This window comes from Ranitomeya imitator, chromosome 1 (assembly GCF_032444005.1).
Source record: "Ranitomeya imitator isolate aRanImi1 chromosome 1, aRanImi1.pri, whole genome shotgun sequence".
Lineage (NCBI taxonomy): Eukaryota > Metazoa > Chordata > Amphibia > Anura > Dendrobatidae > Ranitomeya > Ranitomeya imitator.
In genome coordinates, this window is record NC_091282.1 from 540,925,232 (window position 1) to 540,946,227 (window position 20,996).

Consider the following 20,996-nt stretch of genomic DNA (forward strand, 5'->3'; position numbering starts at 1 on the left):
CTAAGCTGTTGTAGCCTAGGCTGTGAGTGGATGGGCTGCCAAGAATTATGACGCACCACAATACCACTGTGATAAGATGTCCAGGGGGGACTCCTGAAAGAGTGTTGCATTGAATTCAAGGCCTGCACTTCTACCAATTCATATGCACCCCAATAAGCCTTTGAACTCACATACTGGATGGGCCCAAGAAAATCCACTTCACAATATGCATTTTGTGCTCCATACTCCTTTGTTTTACACATTGGCAGCAAGGCCAGCCCTGCTGCATAGTCATATGCACCCCATTAGGCCTTGGAACCCACATACTGGATGGTCCCATGAAAATCTATTTCACAATATGCATTTTGTGCTCCATACTCCTTTGTTTTACACATTGGCAGCAAGGCCAGCCCTGCTGCATAGTCAGTCATATGCACCCCATTAGGCCTTGGAACCCACATACTGGATGAGCCCAAGAAAATGCACTTCACAATATGCACTTTGTGCTCCATACTCCTTTGTTTTATACTTTGGCAGGAAGACGAGCCCTGCTGTATAGTCAGTCATATACACCCCATTAGGCTTTGGAACCCACATACTGGTTGGGCCCATTAAAATCGACTTCACAATATGCATTTTGTACTCCCGCTTGTACTCCTTTGTTTTATACTTTGGCAGGAAGGCGAGCGCTGCTGCATAGTCATATGTACCCCATTAGGCCTTGGAACCCACATACTGGATGAGCCCAAGAAAATGCACTTCACAATATGCACTTTGTGCTCCATACTCCTTTGTTTTATACTTTGGCAGGAAGGCGAGCCCTGCTGTATAGTCAGTCATATACACCCCATTAGGCTTTGGAACCCACATACTGGATGGGCCCAGGAAAATTAACTCGTATTATTTAATGGTATGATGGTTCCCTCTTTGCACAATGATTTACAGGAGAATTTGGCAATTTTGACATGTTTTTAACACTAAGGTTCAGATACGGCTTTAAAAAAGGCTAATACTTGCAAAACAAGGCAATTTTATTGCAAACTACTAAATTCAAGGACTAGTATGATTGAATTGTGTGAGTGCGTACACTTTTGTATGTGTTAACATACATAGGTTAATAAGTACATATAAGGATTAAATAAATATTGTGATTACGTATAGATGAAGATTAACTACATACAGTATACGTAGATCATCACCAAGAAGCTTTTAAACATCATCCGTCTGGAATATCAGAGAAGCAACACCAAGACAGAGAACCCCTGGGAGATTACCTACACTGCATGGGCATCCCCAATTATGCAGATATCAGCATACTGTACATGTACAGGTACCCCAGTTTTGGCATCTGTCTTAGGCTACTTTCACACTAGCGTCGTGCACTGCACGTCGTAATGCGTCGTTTAGGAGAAAAAAATGCATCCTGCAAAATTGCTTGCAGGATGTGTTTTTTCTCCATTGACTAACATTAGCAAAGCATTACGACGCTATGCCACACGTCGCAACCGTCGTGCGATGGTTGCGTCGTGTTGTGGTGGACCGTCGGCAGCAAAAAATGTTGCATGTAACATTTTTTGCTGCGTTGTGTCCGCCATTTCTGACCGCGCATGCACGGCCGGAACTCCGCCCCCACCTCCCCGCAACTCACAGTGGGGCAGCGGATGCACTGGAAAAATGCATCCGCTGCCCCCGTTGTGCGGCGCTTGCACAGTATGCGTTGGTACATCGGGCCGATGCAGTGCGATGGCCCCGTACCGACGCTGGTGTGAAAGTAGCCTTAGTCATGTTTATCTGGTCTTATATAGTGAATAACATTATGTAGTAACTCTAGTTTCACCCACACCTTCAAGTGGCCACTTTTCAAGGTTGGGTGAAACAGATATCATGGAGTCATCATCAGACAAGGGGCCATAAACCCCTAGAAAATAAAATCCACAAGGATTTAGATCAAACTACCACCGGCATAGTTTCAGTAAACCTTAATGTTTTACAATGACAAACAGCAAACATATAGAGGCTTAGAACTGTTTGTGAAGTGAATAAACAAACATTTATCAAGATTGTGTCACTATGAGCATTGTCTGTCACATATCTAAATGTTTTACAAGAAATGCAGCTATGTGATTTTCTGAATGCATTCGGTATACAGTATTTCAATCTTGTTTGCAAATCGCCATTTGTATATTCTCCATTTGTACATTTGAGGCAGACAAAGTTAAAGCTCGCAAGGAGAGAAATTAATATAGCGCTATATTTTTAATGAACTACTGAGGCAAAGTAACAGCATTGCTTTATCAAATTTATATGAAGTGTATTGTGTCCAATGTTAGCAACCAGGCAACACAAAAAGGAGCTTTTCAACTGAGCTCTTTAAGGTACACAAATGTTATGAAGTGTTTGCCAACAAGGATGTGGTTTCACCAATGTGGAGTACCTTTTTGTAAAAATAGACTAATGCCATCACAGCCCCCCTTGACCAAACTTCACTGGCCTATAACAGTACAAAGCATGTTCACCCTGATGATCTAGTGGAAGTTAAACAAGAGACATTGCAGGAGACAGAGTTAAGAAGTAGGCCCAATGGAATGCCATGCCCAATTCCCCAATGTGGGGTCATTTTAGGACTTAAAAATATAGTGCCATCACAGCCCACTTGCCCCAAATTCACTGGCCTATAACAGTACAGACCACGTTCACACTGCTTATCCACTGGCAGGTCCAGGACAGATTGCAGGAGACCGAGTTAAGAAATAGGCCCAATGGAATGTCATGCCCAATTCCCCAATGTGGTGTCCTTTTTGGTCTGATTAAAATAGTGCCATTACAGCCCCCTAGCTCTAAATGCACGGTACAGACCACGTTCACCCTAGTGATCTACTGGCAGGAACAGGACAGATTGCAGGAGATCGAGTTAAGAAGTAGGCTCAAAGTAATGTCATGCCCAATTTCCCAATGTGTTGTCCTTTTTGGACTTAAAAATATAATGCCATCTCAACCCACTTGCCCAAAATTCACTGGCCTATAACAGTACAGACCACGTTCATCCTGGAGATCTAGTGGCAGATACAGGACAGATTGCAGGAGACCAAGTTAAGAAATAGGCCCAATGGAATGCCATGCCCAATTTCCCAATGTTGTGTCCTTTTTGGACTGATTAAAATAGTGCCATTACAGCCCCCAAGCCCTAAATGCACTGTACAGACCACGTTCATCCTGGTTATCTACTGGCAGGAACAGGACAGATTGCAGGAGACCGAGTTAAGAAGTAGGCCCAAAGTAATGTCATGCTGAATTCCCCAATGGGTTGTCTTTTTTGGACTTAAAAATATAGTGCCATCACAGCCCACTTGCCCAAAATTCACTGGCTTATAACAGTACAGACCACGTTCACCCTGGTGATCTAGTGGCAGGTACAGGACAGATTGCAGGAGACCAAATTAAGAAGTAGGCCCAATATAATGTCATGCCCAATTACACAATGTGTTGTCTTTTTTGGACTTATAAGTATAGTGCCATCACAGCCAACTTGCCCAAAATTCACTGGCCTACAACAGTACATACCACATTCACCCTGGTGATTTAGTGGCAGGTAAAGGACAGATTGTAGAAGACCGAGTTAAGAAGTAGGCCCAATATAATGTCATGCCCAATTCCCCAATGTGTTGTCTTTTTTGGACTTATAAATATAGTGCCATCACAGCCCACTTGCCCAAAATTCACTGGCCTATAACAGTACAGACCACATTCACCCTGGAGATCTAGTAGCAGGTACAGGACAGATTGCCGGAGACCGAGTTAAGAAATAGGAGCAATGGAATGCCATGCCCAATTCCCCAATGTGGTGTCCTTTTCAGACAGATTAAAATAGTGCCATCACAGCCCACTTGCCCAAAATTCACCGGCCTATAACAGTACTGAGCACGTGCACCCTGGTCATCTAGAGGCAGTTAAAGGACACATTGCAGGAGACTGACTTAAGAAGTAGGCCCAATGTAATGTAATGCCCAATTCTCCAATGTGGGGTCCTGTTTTTACAAAATAAAATAGTGCCTTCACAGCCCCCGTGCCCAAAAATAGCCGGCCTATATCAGTATAGAGCATGGTCACCCTGGTCATCTAGTGGTTCTGGATGATGAGGATGAGGTAAGGAGGAGAAGAACAACAAACAGGCCAAATGTGGAAGCGTATACCCATGTGTGGTTGTGAAGAGGTGCATGAGAATACACCTCCCCAAAAGATAGAACGTATTTGAGGTTATGTTGCTGTTGTTATGTCGCTGGTTTCACTTGGTGGTGTACAGAAGTTTTTCCCAATCAAGGCCTTGATCATTTTTATAAGAATCAGCCTGTCAGCATTTTCAGTTGACAGGCGGATGCACTTATCTGTGATAATTCCACCAGTGGCACTAAAAACCCTCTCTGACAGAACGCTACCAGCAGGGCAGGCCAGGACCTCCAAGGCATAGAGAGCCAGTTCATGCCACGTGTCCAGCTTGGATACCCAATAATTAAAAGGCACAGAGGAATCACGGAGGATGTTTGTATAATCTGCAAGGTACTCTCTCACCACCTTCCCAAACATTGCACTTGCCTCTGTGCCGCCACGATGGGAGGGTCTGAGAAAACTGTCCCAGAACTTGGCCATTGTTCCCCTTTCTGAACTGGATTGTACTTCTGTCTCTCTCGCTTGGACTCCTAGTTGTGCAACAAACTATGACAGCTGCTGCCAGCGCTCTCACATGGTAATTTTCTAAGTAATTCCACTACAAGAGCCCTCTGGTACTACAACATTTTAGTACACCTCTCTGCCTCAGGCAGAAGAGATTGAAAGTGTTAGGGTTGGCGGAACGCACCAAATATATAATTTATTAAATGGAATTGGTGCGTTCGCAACCCGGGATCCACCGTGCAGGAAAGCACCTGCTGCTAAATAATGGCGGCTCTATATGGCGGTATATACCAACTCTGTTAGCTTCACAGAGTAACCGCGAGAGGAAAGCTCTGTGCCCTGTTAGACTTTCACAGAGGCACAGGCCAACTACCCAGATGTGAGCAGTGAGTGGTCATGCATGCATACAAAACTCCTCGCCGGAGGTGCCAGCATTCTAGGGGCTTATTTCAGCCGGGTCCCTGAACACATTCAAACACATGACCACATTGGCGCAAAGCATATAGCATAAGACGATACTAGCGCATGGCCGTGCGGTCATGCGCAGTTTATATAGTTGCAGCACAGGAAGCTGCTACTGATGTTTTTGCCCTTTCAGGACCTTCTAGAAGGACCAATGGAAAGTGCTGCAGTACCTGAGCATGTTTTGCCCTTTCAGGACCTTCCAGAAGGACCAATGGAATGTACTGCAGCACCTGAGCATGTGACCGAACATGTGGCCCTCGACCTCCAATGGGAGACCCTGCCCTGGGCATGCTCAGTGTGTGTAAATAAGGACTTAGTCCCAGAGAGGCCTGCTCGCTGCAGATCAGTGCAGGGTACCATAGGAAAGCCAGAAAAGGCAGTAGTGACCCTATGCACAGAATCAGCCTCAGCGAGATGCTGGGAGCGACGTCTCCGCTGAGCAGACCCCACTGCGGCCGATGCTGGATGGGAGACCGCAGCAGACACGGATCGAGACTCCCCCTGTGCAGCAGAGGAAACTCGACTCCTAACATTACCCCCCCTCCTAGGGCCCCCCCCTCCTTGAGCCTCACTACGCTCAAAAGCCGCAATAAGCAGCAGAGCCCGAATGTGCTCCACAGGCTCCCAGGTTCTATCCTCTGGGCCATGACCCTTCCAGTCCACCAGATAAAATTTCTTGCCACGTACCACCTTGCACCCCACAATAGCATTCACCTCAAACTCATCCGTGGATGAACCCGATGTCCCAGCAGATGACTCAGAAAACCGGGACAAACGAACGGGCTTTAAGAGGGAAACGTGAAAAGTATCGGTGATACCAAGGCGTGGAGGAATAGCCAAACGGTAGACCACAGGGTTGACCTGTTCCAGAACCTTAAACGGGCCAATGTAGCGAGGAGCAAACTTAGTGGACTCAACTCGCAGCCTGATATTACGGGCGGAGAGCCACACTAAGTCACCAGGAGCAAAGACCGGAGCGGGGCGCCGGTGTGTATCAGCCGAAACCCTCATTCTCTCCTTGGAGGCCCGGATGGCATCCTGTGTGCGGTCCCAGATGTCACGTGCCTCCACCGCCCAGTCTGCCACCCTAGAATCGGTGGATGACACGGGCATGGGCACAGGGACACGCGGATGCTGGCCGTAATTAAGGAGAAAAGGAGTCTGACCAGTGGAATCGGCTACGGCGTTGTTCAAGGCAAATTCCGCCCAAGGTAGCAAAGATGCCCAGTCATCCTGCCTAGCAGAGACGAAATGTCGCAAATATGTCACCAGAGTCTGGTTGGTTCTCTCCACCAACCCATTCGTCTTGGGATGATATGCAGAGGAGAGGTTCAACTCTATGCTGAGTAAACGGCAAAGCTCTCTCCAAAACCGAGACGCGAACTGGGGACCCCGATCGCTGACAATCTTATCAGGCATACCATGTAATCGGAAAATGTGCTTAATGAACAACACCGCCAAGGCCCGTGCAGAAGGTAACCGAGGGAGCGGCACCAAATGCACCATCTTAGAGAAATGGTCGGTGACAACCCAAATAACAGAGCAGCCATGCGACTTGGGTAAGCCCACCACAAAGTCCATCCCGACCATCTCCCAGGGCCTGTCTGCCACCGGTAGAGCGTAAAGCAACCCAGCAGGCCGTTGCCGAGGAGACCGATTCTGGGCGCAAGAAACGCACGCCTGAATATAGTCCCTGACATCTCGGGCCATATGCGGCCACCAGTATGTTCTCGCCAAAAGCTCAGATGTCCTCTTGGTCCCAAAATGCCCACCCACTCTGGAGGAGTGAGCCCAAGAGAGAACCTCCGGTCGCAAGTTAGCTGGCACGAAAGTCTTGCCCGGGGGCACAGACTCTAGCGAAACCGGAGCTACAGTTCTCAGGCTCTCAGAAGGGACAATAAGCCGAGGCTCCTCCTCCTCCTCCTCAGATGACACTACGGAGCGGGAGAGAGCGTCGGCACGAACGTTCCTCTCCCCGGAGAGAAAATGGAGAGTAAAATGGAACCGGGAGAAGAACAGGGACCATCTAGCCTGGCGAGAATTCAGCCGCTGGGCCGTCTGTATATACACCAAGTTCTTGTGGTCAGGGAAGACTTGGAAGGGAAAGCGAGCTCCCTCCAAGAGGTGTCTCAACTCTGAAAAAGCCAACTTCATGGCTAGCAACTCCCTGTCCCCGATGGAATAATTCCTCTCCGCTGGTGTGAAGGTCTTGGAGAAGAAGAAGCAGCAAGGATGCTTCCGACCTTGAGCATCCTTTTGGAAAAGGACTGCTCCAGCACCAACGGATGAGGCATCCACCTCCAAGATAAATGGTTTATCTACATCGGGGCGATGTAGGATGGGAGCGCTAGCAAAGTGTGACTTAATCGAGAGAAAGGCCTTGGAGACCTCCCCTGACCACAACTTGGGATTTACTCCCTTCTTGGTGAGGGCAACCAAGGGAGCTACCAAAGTTGAGAAGTGTGGAATGAACTGGCGATAGTAATTGATGAACCCCATAAAGCGCTGCACCGCTTTAAGAGAATGGGGTTCCTGCCAGTCCATTACAGCCTGTAGCTTGGCAGGATCCATAGCCAAACCCTGGGCAGAGATGATATAACCAAGGAAAGGCAAGGACTCCTGCTCAAACACACACTTCTCCAACTTGGCGTAGAGGGAGTTTGCCCGTAAGAGGTCGAAGACTTTGCGAACATCTCTCCGATGGGAGTCAATATCTGGAGAGTAGATGAGAATATCATCCAGATAGACTACGACCGAGGTGGTGAGCATATCTCGGAAGATGTCGTTCACAAAGTCTTGGAAAACGGCTGGGGCATTACAGAGCCCGAAGGGCATCACCAGATATTCATAGTGCCCATCCCTGGTGTTAAAAGCAGTCTTCCATTCATCCCCCTCACGGATGCGAATCAGGTTGTAAGCACCCCGCAGATCTAACTTTGTAAATACCCTTGCTCCCCGTAGCCTATCAAAAAGCTCAGATATTAGGGGTAATGGGTACTTGATCTTAACGGTGATGGCGTTAAGACCCCTGTAGTCTATGCATGGACGTAAGTCTCCAGTCTTCTTCTGTACGAAGAAGAACCCAGCCCCTGCCGGTGACACTGACTTCCTAATGAATCCTCTTGCCAGATTCTCTTGGATGTACTGGGACATTGCCTCCGTCTCCGGGAGAGATAACGGATAGACTCGACCCCGGGGAGGCTCAGCACCAGGCAAGAGGTCAATAGGACAGTCATAGGGGCGGTGAGGCGGAAGGGTCTCCGCAGCTCTTTTGGAGAAAACGTCTACATAGGGCCAATAGTGCTTGGGGAGAGAGGAAAGATCTGCGGGTACCTGTGTAGTAGCAACCTGAACGCACTCCCTGACATCTACCCTCGCAGGATTTACTCCATCCCAAAATTTTCCCAGAGGACCACTCAATATGAGGAGAATGGTAGCGAAGCCATGGTATCCCCAACAGGACCTCATCAATTCCCTCAGGAATGACTAATAGGGAGATTATCTCCTGATGTGATGGAGACACAGATAGCGTGAAAGGAATGGTTTGGTGGGTAATCTGTGAAGGTAGTGTTGACCCGTTTACCACTCGAACGGTTACTGGCTTGGCGAGCATCACCAAGGGTATTGCGTGACGCTGGGCAAAAGCGGAAGACATAAAGTTACCCTCTGCCCCAGAATCCACGCATAGCTCGACCATAAGAGTGGATGGGCCTATGGTAATTGTCCCCTTGAAGGACAACTTTGAGGCAATCGTCGCTGTGTCTAATGTACCTCCTCCAACTGCCACTAGACGCTGACGTTTCCCCGACCGCTGAGGACCCTTGGAGGCAAGATGTCCTGACTGCTGGCAAACATGATGAACCTTATGTGCACGGGCGGACTGAGACTTGGATCCCGCTCGTGTCACCTCTAAGGCCTCATGTGACTCGGACGCCTGGACTGGAGATTCCAAAGGTTTGGCAAAGGTGGGAGCCAGCCGAAACCTCTGCCTACACTGGGCTCGCTCCAACCTTCGCTCGTGAAAACGAAGGTCTATGCGAGTAGATACAGCTATGAGCTCCTCCAGTGTGGCGGGAATCTCCCTAGTGGCCAAAGCGTCCTTCACATGGTCAGCCAGCCCCCTCCAAAATACGGGAATGAAGGTTTTATCTGGCCAATCCAACTCAGACGCTAATGTCCGGAAGTGAACAGCAAAATGGCTGACCATGGTTGAACCCTGAGTCAAAGCCAGCAGTTGGAGCGCTGTATCATGGGTGACTTGAGGTCCTAAAAAGACCTGTTTCAGAGTGTCCAGAAACCTAGGAACACTCCGCACCACATGATCGTTGCGCTCACACAGCGGCGTAGCCCACTCCAACGCTCTGTCCGACAGGAGAGAGATTATGAATCCCACCTTTACCCTCTCAGTAGGGAAACGTGCAGCCAGAAGCTCGAGGTGTATACCACATTGGCTCACGAATCCCCTACAGGACTTACTGTCCCCAGAGTATCTCTCAGGCAAAGGAAGGTGAGATAGGGTCGGAACAGAGGTGGCAGTGGGTAAAGCTGCTGCAGCCACGCTAGCAGCCTGAACAGCTATTGCGGTAACATCCACCGCCGAGGTTGCACGCTTAAGAGACGCCAACCGGCCCTCCAGCAGCTGGATGTACCCCTGCAATCGCTGTTCATCCGCCATTACTTAGCCAGATCCTGGCGCTAGTATACTGTTAGGGTTGGCGGAACGCACCAAATATATAATTTATTAAATGGAATTGGTGCGTTCGCAACCCGGGATACACCGTGCAGGAAAGCACCTGCAGCTAAATAATGGCGGCTCTATATGGCGGTATATACCAACTCTGTTAGCTTCACAGAGTAACCGCAAGAGGAAAGCTCTGTGCCCTGTTAGACTTTCACAGAGGCACAGGCCAACTACCCAGATGTGAGCAGTGAGTGGTCATGCATGCATACAAAACTCCTCGCTGGAGATGCCAGCATTCTAGGGGCTTATTTCAGCCGGGTCCCTGAACACATTCAAACACATGACCACATTGGCGCAAAGCATATAGCATAAGATGATACTAGCGCATGGCCGTGCGGTCATGCGCAGTTTATATAGTTGCAGCACAGGAAGCTGCTACTGAAGTTTTTGCCCTTTCAGGACCTTCCAGAAGGACCAATGGAAAGTGCTGCAGTACCTGAGCATGTTTTGCCCTTTCAGGACCTTCCAGAAGGACCAATGGAATGTACTGCAGCACCTGAGCATGTGACCGAACATGTGGCCCTCGACCTCCAATGGGAGACCCTGCCCTGGGCATGCTCAGTGTGTGTAAATAAGGACTTAGTCCCAGAGAGGCCTGCTCGCCGCAGATCAGTGCAGGGTACCATAGGAAAGCCAGAAAAGGCAGTAGTGACCCTATGCACAGAATCAGCCTCAGCGAGACGCTGGGAGCGACGTCTCCACTGAGCAGACCCCACTGCGGCCGATGCTGGATGGGAGACCGCAGCAGACATGGATCGAGATTCCCCCTGTGCAGCAGATGAAACTCGACTCCTAACAGAAAGTTCTCCATGTAGCGTGGGTCTAGAAGTGTCACCAACCAGTACTGAGTATCACTAAAAATTTTGATAATCCGAGGGTCACGTGAAATGCAGCACAACATAAATCCAGCCATGCGTGCCAGACTGCTAACAGGCAAGACTTCCGTGTCCTCACCAACAGGATGACTGACCATGCTGTCCTCCTCATCCTCCTCCTCCCTGTCCTCAGGCCATCCCCGCTGAACAGAAGCTAATACAGATGTGTTTGTAGTACAATCTACAGTGCATGAAAGTAGCTCCTGTTCTTCCTCCTCCTCCTACTCATTGCCTACCAATCCACGTTGAGAAAACATGAGGCTGGGCTGAGTGTAATCCCCCTGTACGTTTCCTTGCTCCATGTCTTTGTGATCCACCTGCAATGAAACCTCTTTGATTGTGAGCAGCGAGGTTTTCAGAATGCTGAGAAGCGGGATGGTGATTCTAATTATGGCATCATTGCCGCTCACCATCTTGGTGCAGTCCTCAAAGTTTTGGAGGATGTTACATATGTCTGACATCCATGTCCACTTCTGAGGTCTTATGTGTGGAGTCTGACCTGAAATTCGACAGCCTTGTTGATGTTGGTAGTCAACAACTGCCCTCTTCTGCTCACAAATCCTTTCCAATATATGCAGTGTAGAGTTCCAGCGCGTGGGGACATCACACAAAGTCAGTGAGCTAGAAGCTGAAAACGCTGCTGAAGCACTGCAAGGGCAGCTGAAGCTGTAGCTGACTTTCTAAAATGGGCAGACAGACGGCGTACTTTCATTAGCAGATCCGGAAGCTCTGGGTAGTTTTTCATAAAACGTTGAATCATGAGGTTAAGCACATGGGCCAAGCAAGGTACGTGTGTGAGCTCACCTTGCCTCAGAGCCACCACCAGGTTACGGTCATTGTCACACATGACCGTGCCTGGCTGTTGGTTTAGCAGTGTCATCCAAACATCTAACATAGTAACATAGTAACATAGTTAGTAAGGCCGAAAAAAGACATTTGTCCATCCAGTTCAGCCTATATTCCATCATAATAAATACCCAGATCTACGTCCTTCTACAGAACCTAATAATTGTATGATACAATATTGTTCTGCTCCAGGAAGACATCCAGGCCTCTCTTGAACCCCTCGACTGAGTTCGCCATCACCACCTCCTCAGGCAAGCAATTCCAGATTCTCACTGCCCTAACAGTAAAGAATCCTCTTCTATGTTGGTGGAAAAACCTTCTCTCCTCCAGACGCAAAGAATGCCCCCTTGTGCCCGTCACCTTCCTTGGTATAAACAGATCCTCAGCGAGATATTTGTATTGTCCCCTTATATACTTATACATGGTTATTAGATCGCCCCTCAGTCGTCTTTTTTCTAGACTAAATAATCCTAATTTCGCTAATCTATCTGGGTATTGTAGTTCTCCCATCCCCTTTATTAATTTTGTTGCCCTCCTTTGTACTCTCTCTAGTTCCATTATATCCTTCCTGAGCACCGGTGCCCAAAACTGGACACAGTACTCCATGTGCGGTCTAACTAGGGATTTGTACAGAGGCAGTATAATGCTCTCATCATGTGTATCCAGACCTCTTTTAATGCACCCCATGATCCTGTTTGCCTTGGCAGCTGCTGCCTGGCACTGGCTGCTCCAGGTAAGTTTATCATTAACTAGGATCCCCAAGTCCTTCTCCCTGTCAGATTTACCCAGTGGTTTCCCATTCAGTGTGTAATGGTGATATTGATTCCCTCTTCCCATGTGTATAACCTTACATTTATCATTGTTAAACCTCATCTGCCACCTTTCAGCCCAAGTTTCCAACTTATCCAGATCCATCTGTAGCAGAATACTATCTTCTCTTGTATTAACTGCTTTACATAGTTTTGTATCATCTGCAAATATCGATATTTTACTGTGTAAACCTTCTACCAGATCATTAATGAATATGTTGAAGAGAACAGGTCCCAATACTGACCCCTGCGGTACCCCACTGGTCACAGCGACCCAGTTAGAGACTATACCATTTATAACCACCCTCTGCTTTCTATCACTAAGCCAGTTACTAACCCATTTACACACATTTTCCCCCAGACCAAGCATTCTCATTTTGTGTACCAACCTCTTGTGCGGCACGGTATCAAACGCTTTGGACTGCTCTTTCAACGCTGTTCACAACTCTTAAGCATTGTGCGGTTTGTCACCTAGGCAGATTAGCTTCAGCACAGCCTGTTGCCGCTTGGCTGAGGCAGTGCTGCAGTGCTTCCAGCTTCTGACTGATGTGTTGATTTCAGAGATGGAGGATGAAGAGGAGGAGGAGGTGGTGCAGGAGCTGTAGACTGTGGGGACAACCCTGATTGATGTTTGGCCAGCAATCCTAGGCGTGGGGAGGATGTGTTCCATCCCAAGGTCTGACTGGGTCCCGGCTTCCAATATGTTAACCCAGTGTGCCGTCATTGAGATGTACCGTCCCTGCCCACAAGCACTTGTCCATGTGTCCGTGGTAAGGTGGACTTTCCCGGTAACAGCATTGTTGAGGGCATGGGTAATGTTGTGGGACACATGCTGGTATAATGCCAGTATGGCACCCCGGGAGAAATAGTCGTGACTGGGGACCGAGTACCTTGGGACGGCCGCCACCATAAGGTTGCGGAAAGCTTCCATCTCAACAAGCCTAAAAGGCAGCATTTCTACCGCAAGCAGAAGATAAATATTAGAATTGAGGACTGTGGCCTGTGGGTATTTCTGCTTGCGTTTCAAAGACTGGGTTATAGACAACTGAACGCTGTGCTGGGACAAGGATGTAGATGGGCTTGCTGATGGTGATGCTTGACTGTGGGCCACAACAGGTGCATGGCTAGAGGTTTCTTCACATGCACGGTGTGCTGGGGATTGGCTTCTATGTAAAACAGTGGAAGAAGCAGTGGTGTGACCAGCAGCCAGTGGTCCTGGAGCCTGGGGTTCGGCCCACAAAGTCGGGTGCTTTACTTGCATGTGCTTGATCGTGCTGGTGGTGGTCAGGTTGGTTGTTTTGCTACCCCTGCTGATGCAGACATGGAAGGTGCTGCAAATGGCCTGTTTGGGGTTATCAGCAGAGTCTTAAAAAAATAACCAGACTCGAGAAGATCTAACAGTTGGAATGGCAACTTCCCTCATGTTGGTATTACTGGGAACGGATGCACACCTTCTATCTGTGGCTACCACACTGCTTCTTCCTGCCTGTTGGCTTCTTCCTGCCTCCTTCTCCATTTGTGCTGCTGTCCTCGCTATGCATGTCCTCCTGCCAGGTTGGGTCAGTAACTATGTCATCCACCACCTCGTCTTCCACATCTGCACCCTGCTCCTCATCCTGACTTTATGGCAATTGTGTCTCATCATCGTCCACCTCTTGTGACACTTTCCCACCATCGCCTTCATGTGACCGGGGCTGGTCAAAGCTTTGGGCAGCTCTACATGCGATCTCATCTTTCCTCACTTCAAGTTGACTTCCAGAGATTTCTGAATCTTGAAATGGAACACTGAACATCTCTTTAGAGTGTCCAAGTGTGGGATCAGTTGTCTTAGGGCACTCGGCATGGTGGGAGGAAGGAGTATCAGGGTGAGGAATATCCTGGCCACACTCACGGCTACTCAGACTTGACCGTGTGGAAGACAAGGTGGTGGTGGCTAAGCGACTGGAAGCATTATCCGCTATCCAACCAACAACCGTTTCACACTGCTCTGGCTTCAATAGTGGTGTGCTGCAGTCCCCTATAAACTGGGACAGGAAGGTTGAGCGAGAACATGTGGGTCTTTGTTGTTGCCCACTTTCACCTTGGCCATGGCCTCGTCCTCTGGATGCACCATCAGCATCACGTCCACTTCCCCGTCCCTTGCCTCTTGCCTTAACCATTTTAAATGGACTACTGCACTATTTCAAATGCTCAACACAAATGTCTTTATTAGCAGCAAAATAATATCTGATCAGTATGCCTGCAAATCTATGATTTTTAAAACCCAAGCACAAGGCAGGCCTCAGCCTGACATAACAGACTGTATTTAATTTTTGGGGCCTTTTTTTAAGTTTATTTATGCAAAATAGTGCTGTATATAATTTGAGTATAAGACAGCCAAAAAATAAGTACACCGATCTACAATGCCCAAACTTGGAGCAGAGATATATGAGGGCTCTCACAGAAATACCACACTGGCAAATCTGTGGCCTTTGAATTTTTGTATGCTAAATAGTGCTGTATAGAATTTGAGTATCAGACAGCCAAAAAATAAACACACCGGCCTACAATGCCCAAACTTGGAGCATGCTGATATATGACGGCTGTCACGGAAATACCACACTGGCAAATATGTGGCCTTGTAATATTTCTTTAGGCAAAATAGTGCTGTATATAATTTCAGTAACACACAGCAAAAAAAGGGGTCCTCCGGCCTACAATGACCAAACTTGGAGCACACAGATAAATGAGGGCTCTCACGGAAATACCATACTGGCAAATATGTGCCATGTTATTATTGTATGCTAAATAGTGCTGTATATAATTTCAGTAACACACAGCAAAAAAAGTGGTCCTCTGGCCTACAATGACCAAACTTGGAGCACACAGATATATGAGGTCTCTCACAGAAATACCATACTGGCAAATATATGGCCTTTTTATATTATTGCTTGGTAAATAGTGCTGTATATAATTTCAGTAACACACAGCAAAAAATGTGGTCCTCTGGCCTACAATGACCAAACTTTGAGCACACAGACATATGAGGGCTCTCACAGAAATACCACACTGGCAAATATGTGGCCTGTTTATATTATTGTATGCTAAGTAGTGTTGTTTATAATTTCAGTAACAGACAGAAAAAAAGTGGTCCTCCGGCCTACAATGACCAAACTCTCTGCATTTGCTTTAGCCTGCCTGCTAGGACATGTAAGCTCGGCCCCCTTCAGCTAATCTTGTTGGTGTTCAGTGCCAGTATATTTGACTGTTCTGGACTCTCAGCTCTGCACTGTTTCCGGACTCTTTTTATTCTGAGACTGCCTACCCTTTTTTGAACTGTCTTCCAATCAGCATTCCCCAGTGAGTGCCTCACCAAAGAGACTTTGCTTGCAGCAAGTGCTGCTTATGAACTTTTTCTTATATCATCCCATTTGCTGTGCTTACTTGCACTGTTGCTCACGTGCTGCATCTACGTTTCTCACATAAATACAGACTGTGCTTGCAGCAGGGCTGCCTATGAACTACTCCTAATATCACCCTATTTGATGTGGTTACTTGAACTATTGCTCACGCTCTACACCTGTGTTTGTTTATATAATACAGAATTGACACTGTACTCTGGTTCTGCTGCCTTATTTGACTCAAGCCAAGAGGTTCCTGAGTGTACCACTATAATTGTTACACTTTGTGACGTCTCAGGGCAGAGGGCATGATGACGTGACTACTATGTGCCCTCTGTATAAGCAGTCAGTGCACAGAGTCAGAAGACGGCGACTCTGAGGAGTCCGGACTGACGGCCAGTGAGTAGAGATGAGCCGCGAGGCCCCATTTCGCAATCAAAATCATTTTGGGCAAATATTGCTGTGCAGGCATACTATGTCAGAAAATAAATACTGATTGTTAATTTAGTGACTGGTGGCTGACAAGTCTGGGAATAGAGTTGTGAATCAGCTAGTTAAAAGAAGGGAAGGGTACATCCAACATGAGTGTGAAAAAGCGAGGTCGTGGTGGAAGGGGGAATAGGCTTGGTGTTCAACTTGTTCATGGGTAGCGCTACTGAAAAAACACGGTCTTGACCTACCCACAGACAACTGACAATATCTGTTACTAGATGGGCTACTCGACTCCCATTTTTTGGCATCCACACAGTGGTATGTTTTGTAGATGAGGGCCAGAAAGATCATGTGCTCCAGTGAATTGTAAGCACAACATCAAGTGCCTTCTCCTCCTCTTCCTCCACCTTAACTTCAAAAACTGTACAATCCTCAAAAGTGGCACACCACTTACCCTTGTTTCCCCACACGTTAAAACTCTCCAACTGCCCAAGTGACTGTAGGGAACAACAGATTTGCGAGTCTGCAGAGCTCTTCACACCTTCTATTCCATGAGTATCAGAGATCTGCTCCAAACTGTCAAGCTGCTGCAGTGCAGTACAGCACAACCTCCACCAGGGGGATCTTGAGAGGAAAGTGAGATTGCACACACAGGGCAGCTGAACAGACGCCACCAAGTGGCAAGAGAGTGGTCAGACAAACCGAGTCAAAAGCACAAAATAGCACGACAGCATAAAAGGATTAGACAGATGGATAGTCAGGGCATAGCAAGAGATCAGTAAACCAGAACGGGCAATATACGGTACAATAGGGACAAACAGTAACAGAGTCAATAGCCAAGCCAGGAGGTCAAAACCGGAGAATCAAGCTAATAAACAGACAAACAGAGAAATGCTGGGAATAGGGCAGACAGAGGGAGTTAACAGACACAGGACAAGTCATGGTTCACAGCAGGACAAATCAAGAGCTACCAGGTTTACACGCCGAAGGCAGAACTATAGCTAAAACTGCCAGCAAGATCCATGGGAGCTAAATAGCAAACCTGAACCCAGAATGAGGCAGAGAAAAGTTAACCCTTGACATGATCCGTCCAAAAAAGGGCAGACAGCAATAAACCCTGGAACGGATCTTGACAGTACCCTCCTCTCAAGGGGGGCCACCGGACCCCAGGTTTCCCAGGATAATGTGCATGAAATGCCTGGACCAATCGATTGGCATGGACAGATCGCGTCGGGACCCAAAATTGATCCTCAGGACCATAACCCCTCCAATGGACCAAATACCAAAGTGAACTACGGACTATGTGAAAATCCACGATCTGTTCTCCTTCAAACTCTGACAATCCACAGAGACAGGGGGCAGAGAGGATGGAGGCCCAGCGGAAGATGGTACAAATGACTTACGAAGGGATTTAAGGAACACATTGGGGATCCGAAGCGACTGAGGAAGGCGTAAAAGAAAGGTAACTGGATTGACCACCTCAATGATCTCGTAAGGACCAATAAACCTGGGACCTAGCTTAGCAGAAGGAATCTTTAGACGAATGTTCATGGTAGACAATGTCACTTTATCTCCTACTGGGAAAATAGGTCCTACAGACCGTCGCTTATCAGCAAAAAGTTTATGTTTGCCCTGAGCCTTCCCAATGTTCTTCTGGACCTCCCTCCACACCTACCCCAACCTTTGCACTGCCGTATCAGCCCCTGGACATTGTGAATCCAGCCTAGAAAATTTGTCAAAATGGGGGTGAAAACCGTAGTTACAGAAGAATGGAAAGGTGCCCGTAGACTGGTTAATCCAATTATTAAATGCAAATTCAGCCACGGGCAATGAAGAACACCAATCATTCTGCTGAGATGTAGCAAGACACCTCAAAATCTGTTCAAGCGACTGATTGGTCCTTTCCGTCTGCCCGTTGGTCTTAGGATGGTAAGCAGAGAAGGTCAAACAAATACCCAATCTTTTACAAAATGCCCTCCAAAATTTGGACACAAATTGTACCCCTCTATCAGAATCCATACTCAAAGGCACATCATGCAACCGTACAACGTGCTCAACAAACAATCTAGATAGTCTCTCAACATTAGGCAATCCTGCCAGAAGTACAAAATGTGCCTGTTTGCTGAATTTGTCAACCACTACCCAGATTACAGTTTTGCCATTGGAAGGAGGGAGATTAGTGATAAAATCCATGGACAAATGGTCAAGGTCTATCTGGAATTGGGATTGGCACCAATTCCCCGGCCGGCCAGTTATGGGAGTTCTTAGCACAGGCACAGGTATCACAAGCAGACACAAACACAATGATATCAGAGTTCATGAAGGGCCACCAAAACAGCCTAACAATGGCTTTCCGGGTGGCCGAGATCCCCAGGTGTCCACTGAGAGCAGAATCGTGGAATTCCTGGAGAACCTTCAACCGGTACTGAACCGGGACAAAGAGCTTATTATTGTCATGCCATTCTGTCTGTTTCTAGCTTTTAAAGGTAGAGATGGCGTGCACTCGGTCAGGAATGCGAGGTGCTGGTGTAATGGATCAAACGATCCCAAGTACTAATAAGTATATTTTCACCGCACACTCTAATGAGAACGTGTTGATTGCTTAAACATTTATTGTCAAATAAACTTATATTGGGGAGCAAAACAGAAACACAGAATTTGGAAGCGATATGTACAGACGTTTCAGCTCTACCAGAGCTTTACTCATTGTATCGCTGAAAAAATAAAAAACGTATATCACAAAACAATATAATAATACAGTGACAATACATGATGAAATTCTTCCGTGATCCTAAAAGCCAAAAGAACAATGCATCGTAAAAGAACAAATATGTACAAAATATACAATATTGGCTAACATGCACTGGTATCCTTATGAGTACATATATATGAAAGCGCATGCTACCTTTTCCACAGTAAAGAGTGAGATGAAGCGAATAGGGTAGAAATCCCACAGTGCCCAGATAAGGCTGCAAGGAATAGCATCATGATTAATATATATGCCAAACTCTCTATGTCACAGAAGAAGAATAGAATGATAGGATGATACCTATGGCTGTGATGCTGCTCATATACTGTATGTAGGTGGTGGCCCAGCAGTTATAGGATAGCCTGTGGAGAGATGGAAACCCATATGGAGTATATGTCTGGGGACATATGTGTATAGGGGTTTGATATGGCATTGATAGAAGGGTGGCGCTAATAGTGCCCAAGCTGGTGTGCCTGCAGATCCCTTGTTCCTGTGTTATATGTGGCCAGGAGCGCCGTAAAACCGGAAGTTCCGGACCGGAAGTGAAGTGGCGCTGTCTGCTTGGATTGCACTGCGCAGATGTGAGAGTGCCTGTGTATACCCAGTAGTCAGGGTAACGAAAGCGATACAGCGGCACTATAGTAGCGCTATGGTGTGGCCTCAGTGTGCACATATAAGTGACAGAATGTCTATGGCTGGGTCAGACAGCGCGGATATGGAATGCTTATGTGTACCCAGGACAATAAGGGGAGCGAGGGTGGAGGGGATGGAGGAGCTAGGGCCCGTGTCCTTTCATTGTCAAGTAATCTGGGTGGGTAGTGTCTTAGGTGAGTTGTAATAAAACCCTCTTTACCTTCCCCCTCCCACCCTCTGGACTCTGTCTCCCTACTATCCCTGGCTCTTTACCCATTCCTTTGCATTGACATCATATACCTATATAACCATATTGCCATTACGTCCTATTCATTAGGTATAACCGGTGCCACCTCTCTATATATATGTGGGTTAATATTTTGCCACTGCTATAATTGCCACATTCCCACTTAATCTCATTTTTGAGATGTACCTAGCTTTTTTATACATAGGTTTGCCCATATATATTGCTGCCATCCTGTTCTGTCCGTATGGGACCCATAGATGTTATGTCACCTTGCATATATGTGCACATTGGGGCCACACCATGGCATTATTATAGTGCCACTATAACGCCCTCGCTCCCCTTATTGTCCTGGGTACACATAAGCATTCCATATCCGCGCAGTGCGACCCAGCCATAGACATTCTGTCACTTATATGTGCACACTGGGGCCACACCATAGCGCTACTATAGCGCCGCTGTATCGCTTTCGTTACCCTGACTACTGGGTATACACAGGCACTCTCACATCTGCGCAGTGCGATCCAGGCACACAGCGCCACATCACTTCCGGTCCGGAACTTCCGGTTTTACGGCCCTCCTGGCCACATATAACACAGGAACAAGGGATCTGCAGGCTCGCCGCTGATTGAGCAAGACGTGGGAGCGCCGCTTACCCCAACTACCATATCAGGTAACTGACGCCAGCACACCAGCTTGGCACTATTAGCGCCACCCTTCTATCAATGCCATATCATACATATATGTCCCCAGACATATACTCCATATGTATACATATACATACATAGCCATCCCCAACCTTTCTCCTCCATACATCTGTGACATGGTCTCCCGATACCTACCTACACGCAACCTCCGATCCTCTCAAGACCTCCTTCTCTACTCCCCTCTCATCTCTTCTTCCCACAACCGCATCCAAGACTTCTCCCGTGCTTGCCCCATACTCTGGAACTCTCTACCCCAACACATCAGACTCTCGCCTACCATAGAAACCTTCAAAAAGAACCTGAAGACCCACCTCTTCCGACAAGCCTACAGCCTGCAGTGATCCTGAAGTTACTGAACCGCCGCGCAACCTGCCCTACCCTCTCCTAGTGTTTCATCACCCATCCCCTGCAGACTGTGAGCCCTCGCGGGCAGGGTCCTCCCTCCTTATGTACCAGTGTGCCTGTTAT